This window comes from Hylobates moloch, unplaced genomic scaffold (assembly GCF_009828535.3).
Source record: "Hylobates moloch isolate HMO894 unplaced genomic scaffold, HMol_V3 SCAFFOLD_23, whole genome shotgun sequence".
NCBI classification, from domain to species: domain Eukaryota; kingdom Metazoa; phylum Chordata; class Mammalia; order Primates; family Hylobatidae; genus Hylobates; species Hylobates moloch.
The window spans coordinates 26,393,632-26,419,858 of record NW_026652298.1 but is presented as its reverse complement, the minus strand read 5'-3'; the positions used below and the strand labels follow the sequence as shown (position 1 = coordinate 26,419,858).

At 42.5% G+C, this 26,227-nt stretch overlaps 1 long non-coding RNA gene across 1 annotated transcript in view; it reads left to right on the top strand.

Moving 5' to 3' along the window:
* The first annotated feature begins 12,740 nt into the window (after positions 1-12,740).
* The window catches only part of LOC131382340 (uncharacterized), an 83,188-nt gene continuing 69,701 nt past the window's right edge, over positions 12,741-26,227 (top strand). Inside the window, exons 1-2 of the long non-coding RNA XR_009211743.1 lie at positions 12,741-12,836; positions 23,513-23,617. This is a non-coding gene — a long non-coding RNA (uncharacterized LOC131382340). The remainder of the gene's footprint in view (positions 12,837-23,512; positions 23,618-26,227) is intronic.

The following is a 26,227-nucleotide window of genomic DNA, read 5'->3' as shown; positions in this document are numbered from 1 at the left end:
CAGGGAACCCTTGAAAACTGGGTCAAACCAAGTTGGAATGAGCAATTTCATAGGTGTATCCCAAGCACTTAGGATAATGTCTGGTGCCTAGTAGGTGCTTTGTAATTATCGGTGGAATTATTGATGTTAACAGAGGGCCAAGAGGGAGTAGTGAGCAGGAATTTCAGGCAGGCAATTTTCAGCCTAACGTAATGTAAGTTGCTTGGAGAAGTAATGACCTCCCTGTCACTAAATAGGTGAGGTGCATGAAAGGCTGGACTAGTTGAGTTCAAGCTTGTCTGGACTAGATAGCTTCTAAACTCATCTGTCAGTTGGATGCACACTGGTTCAGTCCATTTTTAAGACTGGATGGGCCTGAGTTAAAAGACTGACTCCTGCAATTAGCTGTGTGTTATTGAGTAAGTCACCTAATTCCTCTGAGCCTCAGACTCCCATTTGTAAAATCAGGATGGTGGGAGTGCCTACCCCGTGGAGATGCCTGATGCCTGGAGGGTTAAAAGAGAAGATGTAGGTAATGTATGTAAATGGCTTAGAGCAGTTCCTCCCTGCCAGTAAGTATATCCTTAAGAATACATAACACCTCAGAGATTGTACGGCACTGTTACTCTCATTTCTAAGGCTGGGGCTGGTGAAGTATCTTCCCACAAGTCTGAGAATGCACAAATGGAACCTAAGTTTTCTGACTCCCATCCTACTCCTCATCCACTTCACTGGAGTGAGTCCACCACACAAAGAGGAATGGATCAGCCTGCTAGGGCTGGGTGAGGGGCAGGCATTTCTCAGAAGACCCAACCTCCTGAAGGCCTAATGACAACAGAGGTGCTACCCAGTGAAGTCATAAACAACCAATAGTCTAGATTTTCTGAGTTATTGGAAGGTCATCAGAGGAGAAACAGTGGTCATGAGGAGTTGCATTTGTCCTCACTGGAAGGAGAATCTTTAGTTAAGGGGCATTAGTTTGTTTCTTAAACAAGGATGGATACACAAGGGCAGACCATCACCTTATGCTATGGTGGAGGAATACTTTCGTCTGGAGATATTTCATCAAGCAGTGGCTGTAAAGGTTGCTTATTGTGAGCCACTAGGCTTTGTGTGCATAGAGTAGGAGCTCCATAAGTACTTGTTTAATGAATGGGTAGTTTCCACTACTCATTGCTTCACCTATCTTCTTGACAACCATAGGCATAGAAAGAGACTTGTAGCTACCATCTGTATTAGTTACTTATTCCTGCATAACAAATTATCCAAAACTTAATGGCTTAACACAACCACCTTGTTGGTTTACTTACAATTCTGTGAGTCAACAATTTGGGCTGAGCTCAGGTGAGTGGTTCTTCTGTTGGTCTTTCCTGAGGCTATTCCTTTTCTGCACACATCTGGGGACTCCATTAGAGACAGATTGTCTATGATGACTTCACTCCCAATTCTGGCATTTGGGGCTGTCTATTGGCCAGACCTTGCTTCACGTAGTTTCTCACCCTCAAGGAATCTAGCCCAGACTCCCCGTATGTCAGTCTCAGGGTAGCATTTCAAGAGGGTAAGGTAGACGTTTCTGGCCTGTTGTGGTGTAGGCTGTGAATTACCATAACATCACTTCTTTGAGATTTTCTTGGTCAAGGCAAATCACATGACAAGGTAAGACTCAAGAGGGTAGAGAAATAGGTTCTACTATTTAGTGGGAAGGACAGCAAAGTGACAGACATCACAAAGAGGAATGCATATGGAGATGGGGGGAATATGTGACCAACTTTAGTAATCACTGTAATTCTGAATTGACTCACAAACACTATCAAGACAGATCATTGTCAAACCCTAGTTCAAAAAGCAGTCCTTGCAGCAATACAGAACAGATAGAAGTGAAGAGAATGTGATTTTGCTAAAAATGACATATTTACATGATCAGTGATGGGTGAGACCTATGAAAAATCCCCTGAGATTCTCAAGAACTCATAAAGTGCATTTCCATATTTATGTAGAGTATCAATCTCCTGCTGTCTTTGACTTCACCTAGTATATTCCTAGGTATGTGTATCTAAGCCCGAGTTGGTCTCACGTTTTTGCCTACTTCCAAGTCAGTATGTGACATGCCATCCCACCTTTTTGTGTTACCACATTATTATAACATAAGGGGTGATTATGTTTCCTGGTTATCTTGAGCTCGAGCAGGTCCTTCTTGCTGATAGCCCATTGGTTTCTTCCAAGTGTGCCCAGGTCATGCTATTTTTCTCCAACCTAAATCTTGCCAGGAACTAAGCATTTATATGTCATCATCTCCTTTACATACCTGTTGGTGTTAAGTCAACTTTTATAATTTTCCCTTGTCCTAGTATTTTTGGGATAAGCCTGTTTTTTTCTCAGGTAGTTAAGTCTGTCTATTTAAAAAGTAATATTGAACCTGAACACTCATCTCTTTTAGGTCTTCATTCAAAAGTCACTTTTCTGGTGAGCCCTTTCCTAACCCTATTCTTTAAGAATTGGAGCTCTTCCCAGCTGATCCCAGGCCCCTTTACTTGATGTTTCCCTCCCCATAGCACTTAACACCATCTATAATTCTATATATTATTTTTAGTTTTTATAGTTTCTCGCTAAGCTCCGGGAAGGTAGTGGATGTTTGTTTGTTTTGGTTACTGTTATATCCTCACAGCTGGAACAGTGCCTGACCCAAAGTAGATAATAAATACTTGTCGCAAAAATAAATAATTACCTCTCTCTCTCTAATGATGTCTCTATTTGTCTGTATCTAGTTCTGTCTGTATCTATCTCCGTCAGTACATCCATCCATCTATTTTTCCATCCAACCGTCCATCCATCCATCCATCCATCCATCCGTTCATCTGTCTGTCCATCTGTCCATCCATCCATCCATCCATCCATCCATCCATTCATCCATCTGTCCATCTGTCCAGCTATCCATCCATTCATCCATCGACCTACCCACCCACTCCCTCATCCATCCATCATGCTAGTGAGCCTGCCTGGTTAACACTGTAGCATGTTTTAAATAATAGAGTAACTGAAAACTAGGAGCAGATCAATTAATATCAGAGAGTTTCTATGGATTGTCAGGCTCCTTGCTCTGACTGAGCATCTGTCTTTGGGGCAAGGGAAGTCTGTGGTGAAAATGAAGGCAATTCTTCAGTTAAAGAGAGGAGAGACCAGGTCTTGCTACATCTGAGGAACATCATTAGGGAGCAAAAGCTCTTTCATGCCTGAAACTTTAGAAAACTGAAACTACACATATTAAAGAATTTCTCTTTTTAATCTCAGAAGCTTTGGTGGCAGTGGGCTGGGAGGGTCATTGCAGTAGGGTGAGAATCTTCCGTCTTTATTTTATTCTTGAGATTTGTGAGTTGTTCTCTGCCCCTGTGTACTTTGGGGGTCTTCTCTGTTTTTGAGCATTTGCTAAGAAAAAAAAAATTTTTTTTTTTCTGGTGACTTTTGGTTGTTAGACAGTCAGACCAAAAGTGAGAGAAAAAGTACTTTCAGGTCAGTTTTCTGGGACTAGTTTTGTTTTAATAACGAGGACATTTCGAGGAATCCACTTTGTTTCCCTGTCACTGGTGGCCAGTTTCTGCCTCATGGAGTGGAGGTGAGGGCAGAGTTTCTTTGTGGCTGCATTCCTGAGAGCATCATTAGAAACAGAATGCTCAAGCCATTGTTTTGTTTGGCTCATACAGTATTGATTTTATTTTGCTTCTGTCCATCCATCTGTCCTTTCATCCATCCATCCATTTGTCTATCCATCCATTCATCCATCGGCCTACCCACCCACTCATTTATCCATCCATCATGCTAGTGAGGCTGCCTGGTTAACATTGTTGCATGACTTAAATAATAGAAGAATTGAAAACTAGAAGCAGATCCTAGTTTTAAAAGAATTATTTTATTTTTTTGGATCACAGGCTCGTGGCACATCCACATGGGTCTGTGCAAGGCCCCAGGGCAAGGGAGAGTTAACATAGCTGGCATGAGGTTGCCATCTTTAGAAAGGCTTGCTTTCAGGTTTGGCCCTTCACTAGCATCTGGGAACTTGGCTTTTGTGTTGTTCTCTAACTATGTAAAACACTGTTTTGCCCGCTTAGCACCCAGAATACCTGCTTCCTTTCTGGGAGCCTGGAATTTCAATAGTTGTATCTAGTTTTTGTGCTTATGTGACCAGCTCTCAATAAAACACCCAAACTTTGAGCCTAAACGTGGGCTTCTCTAGGCAGAAACAGTGCAAAGCTGTTGCTAATAGAACATATTCACCGTGATCCCTAGGGCTAGAGAGAGGTGGGGAGAACATTGTGAGTCTGTGCATGGACTCTTCCAGATTCCACCTGCTGTGTGTCCCTTGCCCCTTGCCGATCCTGTAATAAACCATAGCTGTGAGTACAATTGCTTCTCAGTCCTGTAAGTCTTCCTAGTTGCATTAACAAATGTGTCTCTCACTGATTTGTCTCTAGGTTCATTTCCTTTCATTCCCACCACCTCACTCCAGTTACTTACATTTCCTGCCCTTAATAGGCCACCATGTATGCTTAATGTATACCTTTTGTTTGTGTATATTCTTGAAGAATATATATTTTGTGTGCATATGTGTTTATTCCTAATATAGTTGTTTATTAATTGTGGAATATGACTCTGAATCAATATCTCATTTATTTTATAGTTTAAGTACATCTAGTAAAGTTGACTCTATTTGATGCATGGTTCTGTGAATTTTAACACATATATAGATTAACGTAACCACTATGACCACAATTAAGATACCGAACACTTTCATCATCCCAAAGAAATGCTTCATGTTATTCCTTATAGTTGCACGCTTCCCCCACCCATAGTCCCTGGCAACCACTGATCTGTCTCCATCATTATGCTTTTGTCTTTTCAAGAAAGTCATGTTGTGGACTGAATGTCTGTGTCCTCCTGCAAATTCTCATGCTGAAATATAATCCCCAATATGATGCTATTTAGAAGTGAGGCTTTTGGGAGATAATTAGATCATGAGGGTGGAGCCCTCATGAATGGGATTAGTGCCCTTATAAAAGGGACCCCAGAGAAGTCTCTCATGCTCTTTCTACCACTTGAAGATATAATGGGAAGTTGGCCATTTGCAGTCTGGAGGAGGACCCTCAATCTAGAGGAAGGCCCTCACCATGCTGGCCCCTGATCTTGAACTTCTAGCCTCCACAACTGTGTGAAATAAATTTCTGTTGCTTATAAGCCACCCAGTTTATGGTATTTTGTTATATAGCAACCTGAATGGACTAGGATAATAACCTTTTGAGGCTGACTTATTTCACTCAAGATAATGCCTGTGAGATTCATTCCGGTTATTATGTATTCAGGAGTTTGTTTGTTGTTTAATTGCCAAATAGTATTCCATGGTGTGGATGTTTGTTTATCCACTTCCTCTTTGGAGGCTATTTGGATTTTCTCCAGTTTTTGGTAATTATGAATAGAGCTTCTATAAATTTGTGTATCTGTGTATAGGTTTTCCTTCCTTCCTTCCTTCCTTCCTTCCTTCCTTCCTTCCTTCCTTCCTTCCTTCCTCCCTCCCTCCCTCCCTCCCTCCCTCCCTCCCTTCCTTCCTTCCTTCCTTCCTTCCTTCCTTCCTTCCTTCCTTCCTCTGTCCCTCCCTCCCTCCCTCTCCCCCTCCCCCCCTTTCCTTTTGTTTTCCTTTCCTTTCCTTTTCTTTCTTTCCCCTTTTCTTTTCTCTTTGATGGATTCAGCTGTCACCCAGGCTGGAGTGCAGTGGCAACATCTTGGCTCAGTGCAACCTCCACCTCCCAAGTTCAAGCAATTCTCCTGCCTCAGCCTCCTGAGTAGCTGGGATTACAGACACCCGCCACCACGCTCAGCTGGTCTCAAGTTCCTGACCTCAGGTGATCTGCCTGCCTCGGCCTCCCAAAATTCTAGAATTACAGATGTGAGCCACCCGCACCCGGCCCTGCATATAGGTTTTTGTACAAACATGTTTTTATTTCTTTAGAGTACCCAGGGGTGGGATTACAGGGTCACATTATAAGTATATATTTAACTTTATAAAAAAAACTGCCAAACTGTTTTCCAGAGGGGCCATGTCATTTTGCTTTCCTATTGGCAGTATATGAAAATTCCTAATTACTCTGCATGCTTGCCAGTGCTTGGTATTGTCAATTGAATCCATATCTTTTGGAAGTCCTCCGTCCTAAGTTTTATTTGTAGTTAAGGTATAATTAACATAAAGAGCACAGACCTTATGTGGACTGCGTGATATTTTCTTATGTACGTATAGATCTTGTGTAATCACCACCTAGATGAACATATAGAATATTTCTAACACTGCAGGAATCTCCCTGTCAATCCTTAAAGTCTATCTTTTCCGGCTGGGCATGTGGCGGGTACCTGTAGTCCCAGCTACTCAGGAGACTGAGGCCGGAGAATGGCGTGAACCCGGGAGCCGGAGCTTGCAGTGAGCTGAAATCACGCCACTGCACTCCAGCCTGGGTGACAGAGCGGGACTCCGTCTCAAAAAAAAAAAAAAAAAAAGTCTATCCTTTCCAAAGGAAACCAGTGTAATGACCTCTAACACTGTTGATTAGTTTTGCCTGGTTTTGAACTTCATGAAAGGAAGCATTCTGTGTCTATTCTTTGTGCCTGGCTTCTTTTGCTTAATGGGATGTCTATGAGATGCATCCATATTTTCATTGTTGTATTGTATTCTGTTATATGGATATACCTCAGCTTCTTTATTAACAACTGGCTGTTTCTGGTTTGGGGCTATTATGGATTAAATATGTACATGTCTTTTGGTGGACACAAACACTCATATCTAACTCTTGAGTATAATTCCAGGAGTGGAATTGTTGGTTCAAAGTATTTATATTGAGATTTAGTAAATACTATCAAATAAATTTCCAAAGTACATGTGCCAATTTACTCTCCCAGTGTGTACACTTCGAAAAAGATTGATGCATGTGGAATTGTACTAATCGTCTCATGGTGTTTTTTTTTTTTTTTTTTAACTCCCCCCCTCACATTAAAGCTGTAAGGTCCATCTCTATTGCTATTTGTACATCTAAAATGTCACTTCTGGCCAGGCACGGTGGCTCATACCTGTAATCCCAGCACTTTGGGAGGCCGAGGTGGGTGGGTCACCTGAGGTCAGGAGTTCAAGACCAGCCTGGCCAACATGGTGAAACCCCCCTCTCTACTAAAAATACAAAAAATTAGCTGGGTGTGGTGGCGGGCACCTGTAATTCCAGCTATTCAGGAGGCTGAAGCAGGAGAATCACTTGAACCTGGGAGATGGAGGTTGCAGTGAACTGAAATTGCGCCACTGCACTCCAGCCTGGGCTGGAGTGAAACGCCATCTCAAAAAAAAAAAAGAAAAAGAAAAAGAAAAATGAAAAAAAGAAAAAGGTCACTTCTAATACCCCATGGTATTTGCTCATCCACTTTTATCTGCCTAGCTCCCCAATGATAGACAACCTCGTTACCTCCACCTTCCACAAATAACCTTGCAATGATTATTTCTGTATGTGTCTTTCTAAAGAGCTTTGTAAGACTTTCTTGTAGAACTGCTGGTCCTTGCATCTGTGAATCTTCCTTTGACTAAATAGTAACAGGTCACACCAGCATACCCTCCACCGGCTGTGCCTGAGGGTTCCTGTGTCCCCACTTTTCTGCCAATATTTGTCCTTTTTGAACTTTGTCTGCATGCAAGGTGTGAAATATCTCATTAATGTTTTAATTTGCATTTATCTGCATACAAATACATTTTAACATCTCTTTATATATATGTTTGTTGTTTATGCAGGGTGAGCTGTGTTTCTTAAAAGCAGCATTTTTCAACCTTGGCACTGTTGGCATTTTGGGCAGGAAAATTTGTTGTTGGGGGCAGGGGCAGGCTGTCCTGTGCACTGCTGTATGTTTAGCAGCATCCCTGGCCTCTACCCACTAAATGTGAGCACCCTCCACCCCTAATTGTGACAACCAAAACTGTCTCCCGATATTGCCGAATGTCCCTTAGGGAGCAAAATTGCCGCTGGTTGAGAATCAGTACTGTAAAGGGACCAGATGAAGCAGACACTGATTAAGAATAAAATAGCATTGGTATAAGCCATTGAATTTAGCATTGGAGAGTGGAGTTAGAGGGGGATGGAAATTTGGGTTCCTAGGATGTCAAATTATTGTCTTCTCTGACCTAACTAATACCAGTAGCATCAAGATCTGGAGTTCTAGTCCTTCACATTTTCTTATTCTAGTTACCCATTGACTTCTGTCCTAGAGATTTGCAGCTTGAGAGCCAGGCAAACCTGGCTGACAGTATCACTTAAGGGGATGGTAGGGCACAGAAGTGGGGGATTGAGAAGGTCAGGCTAGGGGACATACCCAGGGGAGACAATCAGAGAAAGATTCCAATTGCAGTTGAGGCAAAATCAGGCAGATGTGGCTGGAGAAGCTGTGCTCCTTTTCAGAGCTAGAGGTGGACCTTGGGGTCTGGAGTTGGGTAGATCAGGAGCTGAGTAGGTGCAGGGCAAGTGGCCCTGTGTACCTTCGTGGTATTGGAGGCTTGCTTTTGGGGATGCCAGAGGCACCACTGGCCTTCTTTTTTTTTTTTTTTTTTTTTTTTGAGACAGAGTTTTGCTCTTGTTGCCCAGGCTGAAGTGCAATGGCATGATCTCAGCTCACTGCAACCTCTGCCTCCCGGGTTTAAGCAATTCTCCTGCCTTAGCCTCCTGAGTAGCTGGGATTACAGGCATGTGCCACCACGCCTGGCTGATTTTGTATTTTTTTAAATAGAGACAGAGTTTCTTTATATTGGTCAGGCTGGTCTTGCACTCCCAACCTCAGGTGATCCACCTGCCTCGGCCTCGCAAAGTGCTGGGATTAAAGGTGTGAGCCACCGTGCCTGGCGGCCTGGCCTTCTTTTATCTTTCCTGAACACTATGAGGTTGTTCCTGCCTCAGCACCTTCAGGCATGGTATTCCCTCTGCCTTGAAGGTTCTTCCTTTTAGGCTCAAGGTGGCAAAATCCTTCTCACTATTTGGGTTTTGGCGCGAATATCACTTTGGGCCAATCTGTTGTTTACTGCCATATTCCTAGCCTGGAGAACGGTGTTGAATGAATTATAAATTTAGCATGATCATCATTTTATAAATGAGAAAAAGATTTAGAGAGCTAAAATAACTTGTTTAAGGTCACATAGCCATTAAGTGGAAGAGTTGGGATTTGAACTCATGGTCTTCAAAGCTGTGGTCTTACCACTATACTACATTTAACCTCTGTGATAAAGGAACAAGTATATATTTAGTCTTTGTCCTGGTTCCTGGCACAGAACTTCTAAAACCCTTGGAATTTCCTGAATGATGGGTTTAGGGGAGCATCTTTTGTTGTTCATAACAAGTCCCTTTCAATGATTCCTGAGTTTCTGCAAATGAGGGGACTCGTGGTGAGCTCTCGATAGATTCAGGATGGGGCTGGCTATAGAGAAACCAACCTCATGATTAAAAGGTTGGAGGAGCCATTAGACTCACTGTCCACCCCAACGCTTACTTCCCACCACATGGAGAGGAGAGAGGCTGAAGTCAACAACCATTGACCTAATCACCAAATAGCCAATGGTTTAATTACATCTATGTAGTGGAACCTCCATAATACTAAAGGATGGGGTTCAGAGAGCTTCTGAGTTGGTGAGCACATGCAGCTGGGAGGCTGGTGTGCTTGGGGCCCTTCTCCCATACCTTTCCCTATGCTTCCCTTCCACTGGGGTGTTATTGACTTTCATCCTTTATAATAAACCAGTAGTAGTAATTAAAATACTTTACTGAGTTCTGTGAGTCATTTTAACAAATTATCAAACCTGAGAGTGGGTTGCAGGAACCCCTGATTTATAGCTCGTTGCTCAGGAGTACAGGTAGCAACCTGGGATTTGCAACTGGCCTCAGAAGTTGGGGGCCTTCTTGTGGGTTGGAGCCCTTCACTCATGGGGTCTGACGGTAACTCCAGGTAGGCAGTGCCAAAGTTTAATTTAATTATAGAATACCCAATTGGTATCCACAGAGAATTGGAGGATTGTTTAGTGTGAAAAATCCCATACATTAGGTGTGTGAAAAGTTCATAACTTCCATCTGTGAAATAAGATAACTCCTAGATGATATTCAAATAAGATGATATTCAAGCATGAATCTGGCAATGCCCTAGACACTGGGATACCATGGGGAAGAAGAAGGCAAGGGCTCTGGCTTCGTGGAACCCACAGTCTGGTGATTCACTGCAGGAAGAGTGTGGTGAGTGCAGACAGGGGACACCTGGGGAGTAGGCGCTAGCCAGGGTTGAAGACTATGGCATGATGGAGAGGACTGTTCTAGGAAGAGACGTCATATGTGACAAGAACCTGGTGACTTTGAGGAGCTGACAAAAGTTCTAGTTCACTGGAGGGTAGATGAGCAGTTCAGGGGTGGAAGATGGAATTCCTTAAGATAAGAACCAAAGGGACAGAGAACTTCAACTTTATCCCAAGGACACCAACCTATAACAGAGACTCAGGTCTCAGAATATTGAAGACATCTGGAGTTAGGGCATTTCTAGGTAGCTCTTATTCCCCTTCATAACCGAAATACCCAGCCCCGGGTTTGATGGTGTTTCTTAGCTAGGTGGCCATACGGGGGCCCAGCCTCAGGAGGTAAATTAATTAACCATTTAATTAACCACCTAATCAATCAATCAATCAATCAATCAGATAACTAGCATACAAATTAACTCAGCATTTAGGCACTGAGTGCCTGAAATATGCTACATACTGTTATAGATGATTAGTGAGGGAACATTGAATGAGAAAGCATGAGTCCTGCCTTCATGGGGTTTCTTAGGGGAAGAAAGAGTAAATGGATAAGTACAATGTGCAGTGTGTCAGGTGGGATAAGAGTGGTGGGAAAGGATAAAGCAGGGAAGGGAATAGCAGGTGACAAGGAGGAGAGAGGCTTATAGAAATAAATAGAGAGAGGTGACATTTGAGCAAAGTCCAAAGGGAGCCTGGGGAGACAGCAGGTACAAATGACCTTGAAGTGGAAGTGTCCTTGGCATGTTTGAGAAGTGGCAAGGAGGTTGGTGGGGCTGGAGTGCAGGGAGCTTGGAGATCAGTAGTTGAGATCAGATGGAAAGAAGCAAAGCCCACCATCTCTGGAACTTGAGAACAAGCATCCCTAAAGCCCTCCTGGAAATTGCAACAAGGTTTTCCAGGCTGTGGACCTGTCAGCTGGAGCAGTTGGTGCTGACTGGCTGGTGTTAATTACATGTCTCTAGCTCTAGTTCCTCATCCAGGGTGGCTTAACTTGGATTAAGTCTTTGATTTAACGCAAGATTTGTGTCCCATGTGCTTAAGAATGTAGCTTGATTTAACTGTGGAATCTATACATTGACCTTCCAGCTGGGGATCTTCTTTTTAATCTTTCTATTAGATCTAAAGATGCTCACTCTGTTTGCAGAGGGATAGATACCACTGCATGTCAAGGACTTTCACATCTGTATAGAAGTCCCAAGGGAGATTCAGTTGACTTGGGCTATTCTTAGAAGAAGCCCTAGCTGTTCTGGGGATAGCCTTCTCCCTTGCAATATACCCTATGTACCTATAGTGAGGCAAAATAAGAAAACCCCAAGCAAGAACTTTAAGGAAGAAAAACACTAACACGGATCCTCAGTTTTCTTGGCATGAAACGATATCCTATTGTTTTTTGCTTAAAAAAATAAGAGGAAGAGGGGGTTGGGAAGAGATACCTCCAGTTTGGCCATTCAGTCATTCAGACTATTTATTGAATAACTTTCATGTGGCAATCACTCTCCTGGGTGTTGAGGATACGACAGTGAGCAAAATAGACAAAAGTTCTTGACCTCATAGATCTACATTCTAGTGGGATGGTGGGAAGGGAGAGACATTTTAGAAATAGGAATAATGCTACATGTTAGAGGTCAGAAAATGCTATAAAGAAAAAGCAGAGCCAGGGCACAGGGCATGTTGAGAAGGGTGGAGTCCCAATTCTAAATAGGGTGGTGATATGGTATGACTCTGTGTCCCCACCCAAATCTCATCTCTAATTGTAATCTCCACGTGTCAAGGGAGGGACATGGTGGGAGGTGACTGGATCGTGGGGACTCTTTCCTCCATGCTGTTCTTGTGATAGTGAGTGAGTTTTCATGAAAGCTGATGGTTTTATAAGTGGCTGTTTCCCCTGCTCTCCTCTCTTGCCTGCTGCCATGTAAGACATGCCTGTTTCCACTTCTGCCATGATTGTAAGTTCCCTGAGACCTCCCTAGCCATGCAGAACTGTGGGTCAATTAAATCTCTTTTTTTTTTTTTATAAATCAACCAGTCTCAGACAGTTCTTTATAGCAGTGTGAAAATGGACTAATACAGGCGGTCAACATTTTCTTTTTGTTACTATAAAAGAAATTATTGGGAAAATTGGTGACATATTAATAAGGTTTGTGGATTAGATAATGGTGTTAAGTCAATGTCAATTTCCTGACTTTATATAGTAGTTACCTAAGAAAATGACCATGGTCTTACGAAATACACACTGAAGTGTTTAGGGGTAAAGGAATATCATGACCCCAACTCACTCTCAAACAATTCATAAAAAAATACAAATGCAATATGTATATATGAAGAAAAGATGCTAAAGCAAGTGTGGTAAAATACTGATGATTTTAGGAAGACTAGGTAAAACGGGTTTATGAGAATTTTTTTTAAGACAGTGTCTCACTCTATTGCCCAGGCTGGAGTGCAGTGGCAGTCACAGCTCACTGCAGCCTCGACCTCCTGGACTCAAACCATCCTCCCACTTCAGCCTTCCAAGTTACTGGGACTACAGGTGAGCACCGCCATGCTTGGCTAATTTTTAAATTACTATTATTATTTTTGTAGAGATGGGGTCTTGATATGTTGCCCAGGCTGGTCTCGACCTCCTGGCCTCAAGCAATGCTCTCAATTTAGCCTCCCAAAATGCTGGGACTACAGGCGTAAGCCACCACACCAGCCTGTATATGAGAGCTCTTTATACCAAGCTTACAACTTTCCTGTTAGGATCAAATTATTTCAAAATCTAAAAAAAAAAAAAAAATTACAAAAATAAGCAAGGTGGTCAGGGAACCATCGCAAGTTCTTATGCTCGTCTCCAACCCCTCTGCTGTTCCATGTTCAACACAATCACTTTACTGAATTATGTGTTGCCTTCTTCCCTCTCTGCAGCTCCTGTCAAATATTCACTTTCAGAATTGTCTGCTTTGGTTGGCTCTGCCAGAAATGACCTTTTCTCCTTTTCTCCCTAGAAAACTCCTATTCATCCTTTAAAGACCTTCTCTGTAGAAATGTATCTTTGTTGTTTCCTACTCTCTCCGAAGAGAAGAAATAACCCCTTCCTCTGTGTCTTGTTTATTCTTATATTATTGGATGTAAAACATTATTATTTTTGTTTTGGTGTAAGTCACCTGCTCTCTTCTCCTCACTGTGAGTATCATGTGTCTCATAAGGCATGGGTCTCATTCATCTTTCTGTCCCCAGCCTAGCCTGGTACCCAACCCAGAGTGGAAGCTCAGTAGGACATTGCTGAAATGAATGGAAAGGTCTTATTGGAGCACAGGAGCTTGGGGGACAGTTTGCACAGTGAAAGAATGGGTCCTGGTGGAAGAAGCTAGCATCAGCTCAGTCTGCAGAGAGACCTTTCTATGGTGGCAGACATTGACATATCTGTAGTCAAGGTAAAGCTGTCTAGGGAATCTTGCAGGGCAGAGACACATCTGCAGAATGTTTGCATCGTAGAGCTGAAGACAGTAACTGGGTGCGGGGCAGGAGAGTCATGGGGGTGAGGTCATGGATAGAAGTATGACTTAGCTTGGTCTAAAAATAAATTGCTGGTGGTAGGTTGTCCAGTTATCCTTTGTCATTAAATGACCGAGACTTCTTTTGACCGGGATTCTTGTTGAGTGTTCTTGCCAGGCTGAACTCTAAGAACGACTTGTGTTCAGGACTGAACACAGGCTCACAGATCATTAATCCAAACTCCATGGAATGCTCACACTCCCTCATTACTTTGATACCCCTGGTTTTTAAGGCTCAAAAGAAGGGTGACCCTGAATGTTAACCCTCCAAGTGGAATGTAAAACACACGACTGTTAACGGACCTATTTCAGTCTCTCTGGGTACCTTGGGAACAGAGATTCTATGTGATATGTGACACAATTTTCAGTCATTGTAGCTATTGATATAGTTCAAGCAAGGCTTTTGCCCAAAGTGGGGAGACTCAGGCAAAAATAAATTGGGACAGGAACAGTAGAGTCGTGTGGGATCTGTAGAAATCTGCTAATGAGGGAGAAAAAGAGAATACCATGAAATGGAATAGCATGCTGGTTTAAAAAAAAGAGTCTTTAAGAGTCGCGGAGACAAACAGCTCTTGGCTTGAGTCACAGCCCAGTCATTCACCAGCCGTGAGACCTCAGGCAAGACACTTGTCTTCTTTGAGCTTTAGTGTCTGCATCTCTGAGGTGGGAATAATCATCACAGTTACCTCAAACGGTCCTTAAAAGGGTGAAATTACTTAATGCTTGTAAAGTACTTAGTATAGTGCATGACATCTAGGAAGGGCTCAGTAAATTTTGTTAATAACACCAACATAATAAAAATTATTATTTTTTCATTTATCATCATCATTATTACTTAGAGACAGGATCTCACTCTGTCACCCAGGCTGGAGTGCAGTGGCACGATAATCGATCACTGCAGCCTCAAACTCCCAGGTTCCGATCAGAGGTCACTGCAGCCTGAAACTCCTGGGCTCAAGTGGTCCTCCTGCCTCAGCCCTGAGTAGCTGGGGCTACAGGTGTGCACCACTGTACCTGGCTATTTTTAAATTTAATTTTTTTTTAAACTTCTATGTTGCCCAGGCTAGTCTTGAACTTCTGACCTCATGCAGTCCTCCTGCCTTGGCTTACCAAAGTACTTAGGGGTTACAGTGCAAAGGGATTAAAGACATGAGTGAGCCACTGCAGCTGGCCTGATTTTATTTTATTATTTATTTATTTATTTTCTTTTATTTTATTAGTTTTTTAAATTTAATTTTATTTTTTTGAGGCAGATTTTTGCTCTTGTTGCCCAGGCTGGAGTGCAATGGCATCATCTCAGCTCACCACAACCTCCGCCTCCTGGGTTCAAGCAATTCTCCTGCCTCAGCCTCCCAAGTAGCTGGGATTACAGGCATGTGCTACCACGTCCGGGTAATTTTTTGTATTTTTAGTAGAGATGGGGTTTCTCCATGTTGGTCAGGCTGGTCTCGAGCTCCTGACCTCAGGTGAGCCGCCCACCTCGGCCTCCCAAAGTGCTGGGATTAAAGGCTTGAGCCACCACACCCAGCCTTATTTATTTATTTTAAAAATTATACTTTTAAGTTCTGGGGTACATGTGCAGAACATGCAGGTTTGTAACATAGGTATATACGTGCCATGGTGGTTTGCTGCACCCATCAACCGATCATTTACATTAGGTATTTCTCCTAATGCTATCCCTCCCCTAGCCCCCCAACCCCTGACAGGCCCCAGTGTGTGATGTTCCCCTCCCTGTGTCCATGTGTTCTCATTGTTCAACTCCCACTTATGAGTGAGAACATGTGGTGTTTAGTTTTCTGTCCTTGTGATAGTTTGCTGAGAATGATGGTTTCCAGCTTCATCCATGTCCCTGCAAAGGACATGAACTAATCCTTTTTTATGGCTACATAGTATTCCATGGTGTATATGTGCCACATTTTCTTTATCCAGTCTGTCATTGATGGGTATTTTGGTTGGTTCCAAGTCTTTGCTATTGTGAACAGTGGGCCTGGCCTAATTTTAAATCACAAATAATGGACCTCATTTTCTAGCCTGTCTCCTCTATTATTCCATGAGCATTTCAGAGCAGTGCTATGTCTGATATATCTGTGACATCTCCTCATCCCCTGCAAAAGCTGGCACAGAGAAGGTGCTTGGTGAATGCGTTTCCTGAAGTGAGTTAAAGCCACCATTCTTGCAGCCTAGATTTTGTTTCTAGGAAGGGCACCATGTCCACCTGGTTCACAGATGTGTTGTCAGCACGGAGCATGGCATCTGGCACATGGTGGGCAGTTAAACATTTGTGGACTGGTAGAGGAAGGAATGATAGGAGCAGCAACAAGTTTTCTGAGAACCATGCACAATCATGCCACATGCATGCACCAGAGACTATAGCCAAGGCTGCTGGCTTCTTAGGTGTATATGTCAGCACTTCTATATAGCATGTAACATTGTATTAAGTCTGATTCACTGATGTGTGCACAGTAAACATTGTGGAAGGATAGGTAACAGACTGTCCCCAGCAGTTTCCTGGAGCTTGGACCTCTTGCTTTTTAACTATACACCTGTCTATTGCTTGACGCTTTTATAGTAAGCATGAATTACTTTGGCAATGAAAACACCAAATAAGATAAAGAAATAAAATATTGAAAAAGGAGAGGGGGAAGATGAAGAAGAAAGAAGAACAGAAATGAGCAGATTTTTTAGAAAGAAAAATGTCAGGCACAGGTGGGAGGGAGTAACCCTTGGTTGTGAATTTTGTCCCTCCCAGACCTCAGATATTACCCTCCAGCCCTGCAGGGAGCGCTGTCTCCTCTTGGTGTGCCTTTAAATGTCAGGGTCCTACTGCAGAGAAGGGGTGAACTGAGGACATTTTCACACTTTTAGGGCAGTGTTTTGTTTGGAATAATGCTAACAACTCATGAGAGGAAGGATTTTTGCAGCTGGACAGATCTGGGTCAGGATGCCAGCTCCATTATTTGCTGGCTGGACAAGTTATTTCACCTCTTGAGATCAGTGCTTTAATCTCTAAAAGGGGACTAATAAATATCTACCTTCTAGCACTTCAGCCTTAGAGGACTAAGTAAGGTAGTAAAAACCTTCAGATACCTATGATGATGATGATGATGATGATGGCATTTAGTTGGTATGGATAGCCAATCAGCTACTATTTCACACCCGTGTTTCTTCTACCTGTCTTTATCCTCAGAACACAAACATGGATGTTTTCAAATTTTCAAATGCTTTTCTGAAAATAGCATATGCTTTTTTTTCTTCTTTTTTTTAAGTGACAAGGTCTTACTCAGGATGGAGTGCATTGGTGGGATCATGGCTCACTGCAGCCTTGACCTCCTGGGCTGAAATGATCCTCCCACTTCAGCCTCCCAAGTAGCTGGGACTACAGATGTACACAACTGTATCTGGCTAATTTTTGTATTTTTTGTAGAGACAGAGTCTCACCATGTTGCCCAGGCTGTATTGAATTCCTGGTCTCCAGTGATCTTCCCTCAGCCTTCTGAAGTGCTGAGATTATAGGCATGAACCATCTCACCTGGCCAACAGATTATTTAAATATTTTTTTCCTTAAAAATATTTTTAGATTCAGTGGGTATATGTGCAGACTTGTTACCTAGGTATATTCTCTGATGTTGAGGTTTGGGGCTCTACTGCTTAGTACCCAATAGTTAATTTTTGTGCTATTTTAAAATTGGGTTTTATCGTGCTTCTCTAGAGCTCCCAATCTCGTAATCCTATGGAGTGTGTTTTCGTACCGTATGATCTTGTTAAGTTTACAGTAGGTTTTATTGATCAGTCTTCCCTAAGCCTTCATAAATCTGCTCTTTTAGAATTTGTTCGGTAATTTCCTCAGATAATGAGTTCAAGAGATCTGTGGTTCAACATGGTGACTATAGTTAACAATAATGTATTCTTGAAATTTGCTAAGAGAGTAATGTGTGAGGCCATGCATGTTAATTAGCTTGATTTGCCATTTTACAATGTATATATATTTCAAAATATGATGTTGCACACAATAAATACAATATACACAACTTTTATTTGTCAGTTATAAAACTGATTAATAAAAAAGTTTCCTCAGAAGTCAATGCCTGTGTCTGGTTCTTGGATGTCAACTTCCAACCCATCCCCTTTGTGAAAAGAGAGACTCCAGTGGCCTCTCTCCAGTTTGGTTTCTCTGAAAGGCGTCACAGTTCAGGTCTTTGGAGGTAGCTCCATGGATGTGAACACGGGTTCTGAGACTTGTGCATGTGGCCTGGAAATTTGAACTCGTTTAAAGCAACGTTCTTGTACTTACTGTCCATCTATTTCAGATTTCAAGTTCTTCTTAATGGTATGTTTTTTTTTTTTTCATTTTGCTTATTTACTTATTTTACTTGAAGAGATGGGCACACATGAATCTGCTATTTTCTCTGCTGCCTGTTGTTTTGCTGCTAAATGCTCAGTCTCTTTTCCTGATACGTGCTTTTTCTCTAGAATAGTGCGCTTCCGATGGTGTTGGTTCCACCCTGCCAGTCAGGGCATTGCATTCTCAGGTCTCTAGGGATTGTTTCAGAAATGAGCATGTGGCTCAGTTGCTATGCAGTGGATACTGTTGCCTCTGCTAGGGAAGAGGCACCTTTGGCTCTTTTCTTCTAGAACTGCTTAAAAAAAAAAAGCTACAGTGAACATGGCCTTCTAGGAGCCGCTACCTAGGGCCTGATATTTAGAATGCCTCAATATGATGCCCCAGGTAGAGAGCTGAGTCAAGAGGAAAAAAGTCAAGAAGTAAGTGGGGCTAGGCCCGTTGGCTCATGCCTGTGATCACAACACTTTGGGAGGCTGACATGGGAGTATTGCTTGAGGCTAGGAGTTCAAGACCAGCCTGGGCAATATGGTGAGACCCTGTCTGTAGACCAAAAAAAAAAAATTAGCTGGGCATGGTAGCACATGTCTGTAGTCCCAGCTACTTGGAAGGCTGGGGTAAAAAGATTGCTTCAGCCCACGGTTCAAGGCTGCAGTGAGCTATGTTCATGCCTCTGGACTCCAGTCCGGGTGACAGAGCAAGATCCTATCTCTAAGAAAAAAAAAAGAAAAGAAAAAATATGAGCGAACAGGACCAAGCTATTCGAAAGTCAGTCTTTTCTTTCCCCTGAACTTTTCGATTATTTAAGCCAATAAATTCCTTCTTTTGCTCAACCCAGTTTGATTTGGGGTTCTTGTTAATTGCAGCAAAGTCTTAACCAGATACTTAAAACAGCAAACCTCTGGATGATGCTTTAAGCCTCGATTTCGAGAGCCCATTGGCTTTTTGGGTTTTGGCAAATTAGTCTAGGGTTTATGCCTTCCTGACCACATCTTTGACATTTTTGTCATTCTTTGATGTCCTTTTGTGATCACGAGTCCCTTTTTATATGCGTTCTAGGATTTTAAATATCTAAGCAAACCCCTAGCCTGGATCCAGGATTTCTTTCATTTTAAAATGTCTTTTTTTCATGATAAAAGTATTTCATTGTACCACACATCTAAATTTAGAAATAGAGTAAAATGGGAGGAAGGAATTACCCAGTGATCTTCTATCCAAACAAAACTAGTGAACATTTCCCAAAAATTCTTTCCCAAACTTTCTTATTCCCACATAGATCATTGGATTCTACTCTATAAATAGTTTGACATATTGGTTTTAAAATTTTAAAAAGTTAATACATCCATATGCCATAAAATTTAAAAGATAGCACACATTCTTCTGTATCTTACATTTAAAAACATTTTCAATTGACAAACAATAAGTATATATATTTATGGGGTACAATGGGATGTTACGATATGTGTGCATACATTGTGGAATAATTAAATAAGGTCAATTAACATACCCATCCCCTCACATACTTAACATTTCTTTGTGGTGAGAACATTTAAAATCTACTTTTAGCAGTGGTGGTGATCAGAGGGTGAGGACGTGGTAGATGGGGAAAGGAAGATGTTAGCCAAAGGGTACAGAAGGAATACGTTTTAGTGATCTATTATTGCACACTATGGTGACTATAGTTAATAACAATGTATATTTCAAAATTGTACCTTGCATTATTCACTTAATGGTTAACCTTGGAAATGGTTCTATGTCAGTAGAGAGTGTCCTCATTCTTCTTTTACGTGTATGTATGAGAGATCATTTAAGCCAGCCCCTACTATTGGAAACACAGTTTGCTTCCAGGTTTTGGGTCATTATAACCAATGCTGCACAGCTTTTTGCATGAAGCCTTGGTGCTAGTTCCAAAGGATGAACTCTCTGAAAACAAAGAATATAGTCAAATGGCAGGGATATTTTGGAGGCCATTGATACCGTTCTGAAATTATCTCTCCATAGGGCTGCTGTTTTTGCTACTTCCTCCAGGAGAAAATGAAAGGGCTCTGTTTGTTTATTTTTATTTATTTTTTTCTGAAATCATTCTTTTATTCTTTTCATGAAATTTCAGAAAAATTCCAGGAGAGCTAACAACAAGGATTAAGGTTAAAACCAAAATTTAATTTTTGATACCACTGATTAACAAAACCATTTTGTTGAATCTTAATGGAGTGACTGAGTAACTTAGTATTAACTCAGATCTGATTGAACACTACTGATTCTGTTTAAGTTTTATTTGGAAGTTTAAACATGTTACTTTAAATAATTTGATCTATTTACTATATCTTTGTATCTGCTTCATATTTAAAACTCCATGTGTAGAAAAATATCAAACTTGTACCTTACTTTACAATTATTTTCTAGTAAGAGTACTCAGTTACTTGTTTGTTTATTCTTACTCAGCACTGAGATCAGTGCTTGGTACATAATAAGTGTTTAATATGTTAGGTTTTACAACTGCTGCTATTATTATTTTTTCCTTTCGACTCTCCTCACTCTTTTCTATCTCAGTATCACTGGAAAACATACCAAGCTGTATCTCAGTTATGCAGACCTCTCTTCCAAGTCTAGGGCCTGGAATCATGGATGCATAATCTTTTCTATGAACTGTAGGAAACACTCCTCTCCCCTGTCAGGGAGTAATAGAGGACATAATTCTGAAAAAGAAAAAAGAAGAAGGAAACAGTGATGCTTCGCTTGGTTAGGCTGAAATCAAAGATAAGACTTTCTCCCTTTTCATGTTGCTTCACATTTTTAAAGGCCTAATCAAAATCCTGCTTCCATAGCACAGAGCCCGGCATATAGGAGGCACTTAAATTTTGAATGAATGAATGATTGATTGTTGCACCTTTGACTGATCTCTCCAGTAGCCAGCTGGAAACTTGACGAGGAACATGACCATCTTTTCTTATTTCTTGCTCACCAAAAATGTCATAAATACATAACAGATACTTGTTAAACAAATGAATGTATGCATCCAGATATCTGAATTGCTACAAAACTAACTATAAAATAATCTTCAAACAGTCCAAAACTTGGCTGCTTCTTCAGCAACATCATCTAAGATTTAAAAAAGAAAAGAGAAAAAAAGCTAATGGGCCAGATGTGGTGGTTCATGCCAGTGATCCCAGCATTTTGGGAGGCCAAGGTGAGAGGATTGCTTGAGCCCAGGAGTTTGAGACCAGCCTGGACCACATAGCAAGACCCTATCTCTACTTAAAAAAAATTAGCCAGTCTTGGTGGCGTGCCTGTAGTCCCAACTACTTTGGGGACTAAAGCAGGAGGATGGCTTGAGCCTGGGAGGTCAAGGCTGCAGTGAGCTATGATTGTGCCATTGCACTACAGCCTGGATGACAGAGCGAGACGCTGTCTTAAAAAAAAACTTGCTAATGGATTCCCAGGCACCACCTTAGACTTACTGGACTATAAACTCTAGGGATTGGTTCCACATTCTCTATTTTAACCCCCAGTCCTTCATCCCCGGCCAGTGATTCTGATGTAACCACCCTTAGAAGATTGTGGTACAGAACTTGAGGACCACTGATTTTCCTATCCTATCCCAGGATCCCATTGCATTTTTTTTGTTTGTTTGTTTCTGAAGTGGCCTCTTGGCTGCTCTGTGGGTGATCTTATCTGTGAGTATATACTATTTCACGCTGATAAGCCACCCTGACTCTCCAGCAGCTCCCCCTGGCCTTAATCCTATTAATAAACCTGTCCCCTGGCCTCCGAAGATGTGCCCTTTATCTTGCCCATTAAGGCTGCAGCAAGCGGCTTTTCCTTGCTTTCTACCACAACTCAGTTTTATTACAAAGTTCTGCTCTCTTTTAGAGAAATAGACTTGATGCTCACACTTTCAATCACCAGGTCCTTGCTGGCCAAATGGCTCATCCTGTGTTTTTATGGGGCTCTAGAGAGTCCACCATATTGTAGAAGTAGCAACTGTAGAAGGAATTAGCATTGGATCATCGCCTTTGATGGAAGACTCTGTGGCAGGCATGCTACAGGCATTTAATTTTTATGCCAATGAGTGGGTATTGTTATCCCACTTTTCAGGTGAAAAAACTGAGGTCAGAGAGATTAAGTAAATACCCTGAATATCAGGATTTAAACCCAAGTTTGTAAAATTCCAGAGTCCCAGTGTGGAGCCAGGGAGGGCTTGGGATGTAGAGGGGCTTGAACCCCAGACCATGGGAGACTGGGGAGCATCAGGATTGGGGTTCTAGGCAGGCCCAGTCAGTAGGGTGGGCTAGCAGCTATCAAATGCCAAAGAAAGAAAAATCCAGTTTCAGAAGGTAGAAGCAGGCATTGTAGGAATGGCTCAAAGCATCAAGTTCAAAGGGAGCTGGACAGGATGCTGGAACTAGATCTGACGTGGGGGGATGGACCCTTGGCCACGAGGGACTGAGCAGATGAGCTGGGAGGGGCTGGCTGAGGATTGAAAGAAACTTACAAAAGGGCTCCTGAGCCTCTGCCTGTGGGAAGGAAAGAGCAGCCTAGGGCACTTGGGCAGTGGGTCTGCAAGCTGATCCGGATCATAATTTGTCACCAGCTAAGCTTGCCATTTAATGCAATCATTCAACAAGCATTGATTGAGTCCCTCCTGTGTGCTGGAGATGCTGGGTGCTGAGAAAACAAGGCAGCAAAGGTCCCCGCTATTTTGGAACATATGTAATACTCTATTAATAATCATTATCATAGCAACCAACAGTCATTCAGTACTTAAGTGCTAAGCACAGTTTTAATTACTTTACATATATTAATACATTCAATCTTAACAACTACCCTATGAGGCAACTATTATTATCGCTACTTCACAGTTGAGAACGCTTTTGTTTGGAGAAGTCGTGCTGCATGCACGTTGGAGAGAGGCTGGGTAGGGACTGGGGGCTGGTGGCCGTTGGCTTCTGATCCACTGGGCTCTGTAGCCTCCCATGTGGAGGTCACTTGCCGTTTCTGTCAACTTCCTTCAATAGCTTTTGATAACTTCCAGTTTCATTTACCACGTTTTGTTCTCTTAATTGTTCTCAGAGGCATTTCTCAAACAGTCTGCTTTTTAAAATGTAGAGCACTTAATTGGCCTCTGTGGTGAAAACGCAGGCGCCTGCATTTTGTAGAATGTCATCTGTATGCAAATTTCCAAATAGTTGAGTAGTCATTCCGCTGCATGAAAACCAGGGGTCCAGGGAGACCCACTCCTAGCTTCATTGCTGACCCGCCCCTGCTCCTGTGACCTGAGATATTGATTTGGCATCTGTTCAATATCATGCTTTCCTTTCCTTTCTTCCTAAGTGCCCAACACAGTGTGGGTGCCCAAAGGATAAGAGGCAAGGAATCTGTCTTTGAGAAGTCTGCAGTCTAGCCATGGAGACGAGACGTACCCAGGATGAAATACAGGTGACATACAGCAATGCATAATTAAGTACTAAATCTATGGCGAGCTATGGGATTGCCAGACGCTGCGCAGGTTCAAAGAGGGGAAATGATAGCATGGATTTCTCGAAGGAGAGAGGTGAGCTAGGTTTTGAAAGATACGGATAGGTGGAAGTAAAATGGAGGACATTTCAGGCAAGAGACCTGCAAGGGCAAAAGCACAGTGGTCAGGGAATGGCTTGACTTCTAAAAATCAAGAAGGAGATTGGATTTCCTGGAGTGAAGGCTTTTAGTGGTGTATAGACGGTAAAAAGCCTTCAACACTACTCCAACAGTAACAATACCTAATATTCAAGGGTTTGAAATGTGCAAAGCACCATTTCAGCTCTCCATTTTGATCCTCAAGACACTTAATAAAGTTTGTGGTGTCTTCATTGTACTTTGTGGAAACTGAGATTTAGAAAGCTGATGTAACTTGCCTCAAGCAACAGTGTAATGCCAGAGGTGGAATCTGAGCCTACGCAGTCCAGTGTTACCCTCCAAGCTATGTTATATTCCTGATATTGCTTCACATTTTCCAAATGAGGAAAAAAGACTCAGGGATGAAGTTAGCTCTTCTTGGTTGCAGACAACAGAACCCACTCAAGCTAGTTTAAACAGAAAGAAATTTATTCAGTGCTACAAGGGAGCACGCAGACTCTCTCAAAGGGTTAAAGTTGGCCTTGCCAGAAACCCCACTGCAGGGCTGGTCTTTGTAGATCCCACTCTTGCTGCCTCTGGGCATGGGCACCAATCTCTTGTTACTGACTCTAAACACAGTTCTGATGCCCTGAGAGCCGCCTGCCTCCATTGCCACCATTGCCAGACAGATGGGCACTACATAGTGCCATCCTCCTCACATGTTGGGCTTCTGAACTGATATTTCACATAAGCACACCTGATTCTCAGAGAATTAGATGAGTGAGTTTTGGGGCTGCCCTTTTGGGCAGGCAGGACTCATCATTGGGAAATGTCCCTGACATAGGAAAGCTATTGTCCAAGAAGTGCCATGCAGCTGGGAAACATGACATTTTTTCCATAATGTTAATAAATACTCGAGCTGGCCTCCAGGCCTGGGCCAGTTTGGCTCCAGGGACTATGCTTATAATGACTATACCATGGCTTGCAAATAATAGTCCCTGGTGTGAGGCTGGGCTGGCTAAAAGAGAATCACCTGGGAAGTTTATTAAAAACACAGGGTCCCAGGCCTCTCCTCCAGAGATTCTGATTCAGTGAGTCCAATCAAGGTCTGGGGATTTGCATTTCCCAAAACCCTTCCGACCATTCTAATGTGTAGCCAGGCTTAGGAATCAAGACGTTGCATGATATTCTCAGTGACACTTTTCTTAAATATGCTTTATATATTAAGGCTGTAGTTCTCAACTGGGGACAATTTTCACCCCCCTCCTTAGGGGGACACTTGCTGGAGTGCAGTGGCACGATCTCAGCTCACTGCAACCTCTGCCTCCTGGGTTCAAGCAATTCTCCTGCCTCAGCTTCCCAAGCAGTTGGGACTACAGGTGCGCACCACCGTGCCCAGCTAATTTTTGTATTTTTAGTAGAGACGGGGTTTCACCCTATTGGCCAGGCTGGTCTCAAACTCCTGACCTCGTGATCCACCCACCTTGGTCTCCCAAAATGCTCAGATTATAGGCATAAGCCACGATGCCCGGCCCAGCGATACTCTTAAACATCCTACAGTGCACAGGGACATACTGCCAAAACACAGAATTATTCAACTCCACATATCATTAGAGTAAAGGCTGAGAAACCCTGTATTACAGGGTGCTCAATTTTGCTGAGCCCTCACAGCATCATTCTCTCCAGAGGTGTTATGCGCCCGTTAAGACAGAATGGCTTGTAAGAGCTTTGGAGATGCCAGTCCCTTTAAATCTTGACCATTTGAAACGTAACCCCAGTGTTCCTGTGCCATTTCATGGAGAGAAAATTCTTCAGAGCAATGTCACTGTGACCACTTGGTGTCCTCTGTTTTCTGGCTCTTAAATTCCACCTGCTCTCACTATGACTCGGTATCTGATAAAAGCCCTGGAAAAGTGTCTGCCGTTGCATTCCTCAGCACTCTTGATAATAAAGTTTCAGGGAGGTGGCATAGGTTTTAAGCTTGGGCTTTAAAGGAAGATCTGAGTTAGAAACCCAGCTGTGCCACTTACTACTCTTGGGCAAGTTATTTAACCTCCCCAAGACTGTTTGCTCCTCTATAAAATGGAAATAGTGACAATGCTTACTTACCTGGACTGTGGTGTGGATGCAAGGAGAGAATCACATGTCTCAGTCAGCTCTTGCTGCAATAGCACCATGTAACAAACATCCTCAGAATTTCAGTGGCATACCACAATAACTATCTATTTCCTGTGCATGTATCGGCAGGTTGGCTATAGTTTGGCTGACCTAGGCTGGGCTTGCCTCTAACCTTGTGGATTGGTGAAGGCTTGTTCTACATATCTCTCATGTTTCTTGGACCAGCCACTACCCAACACTTATTCTTTATAGAGCAAAAGGAAGAAGCTCAAGAGGGCAAGCCCAAGCAAACCAGCACATGTCAAACTTTCATTCACAACAACATTTGCTTTTATC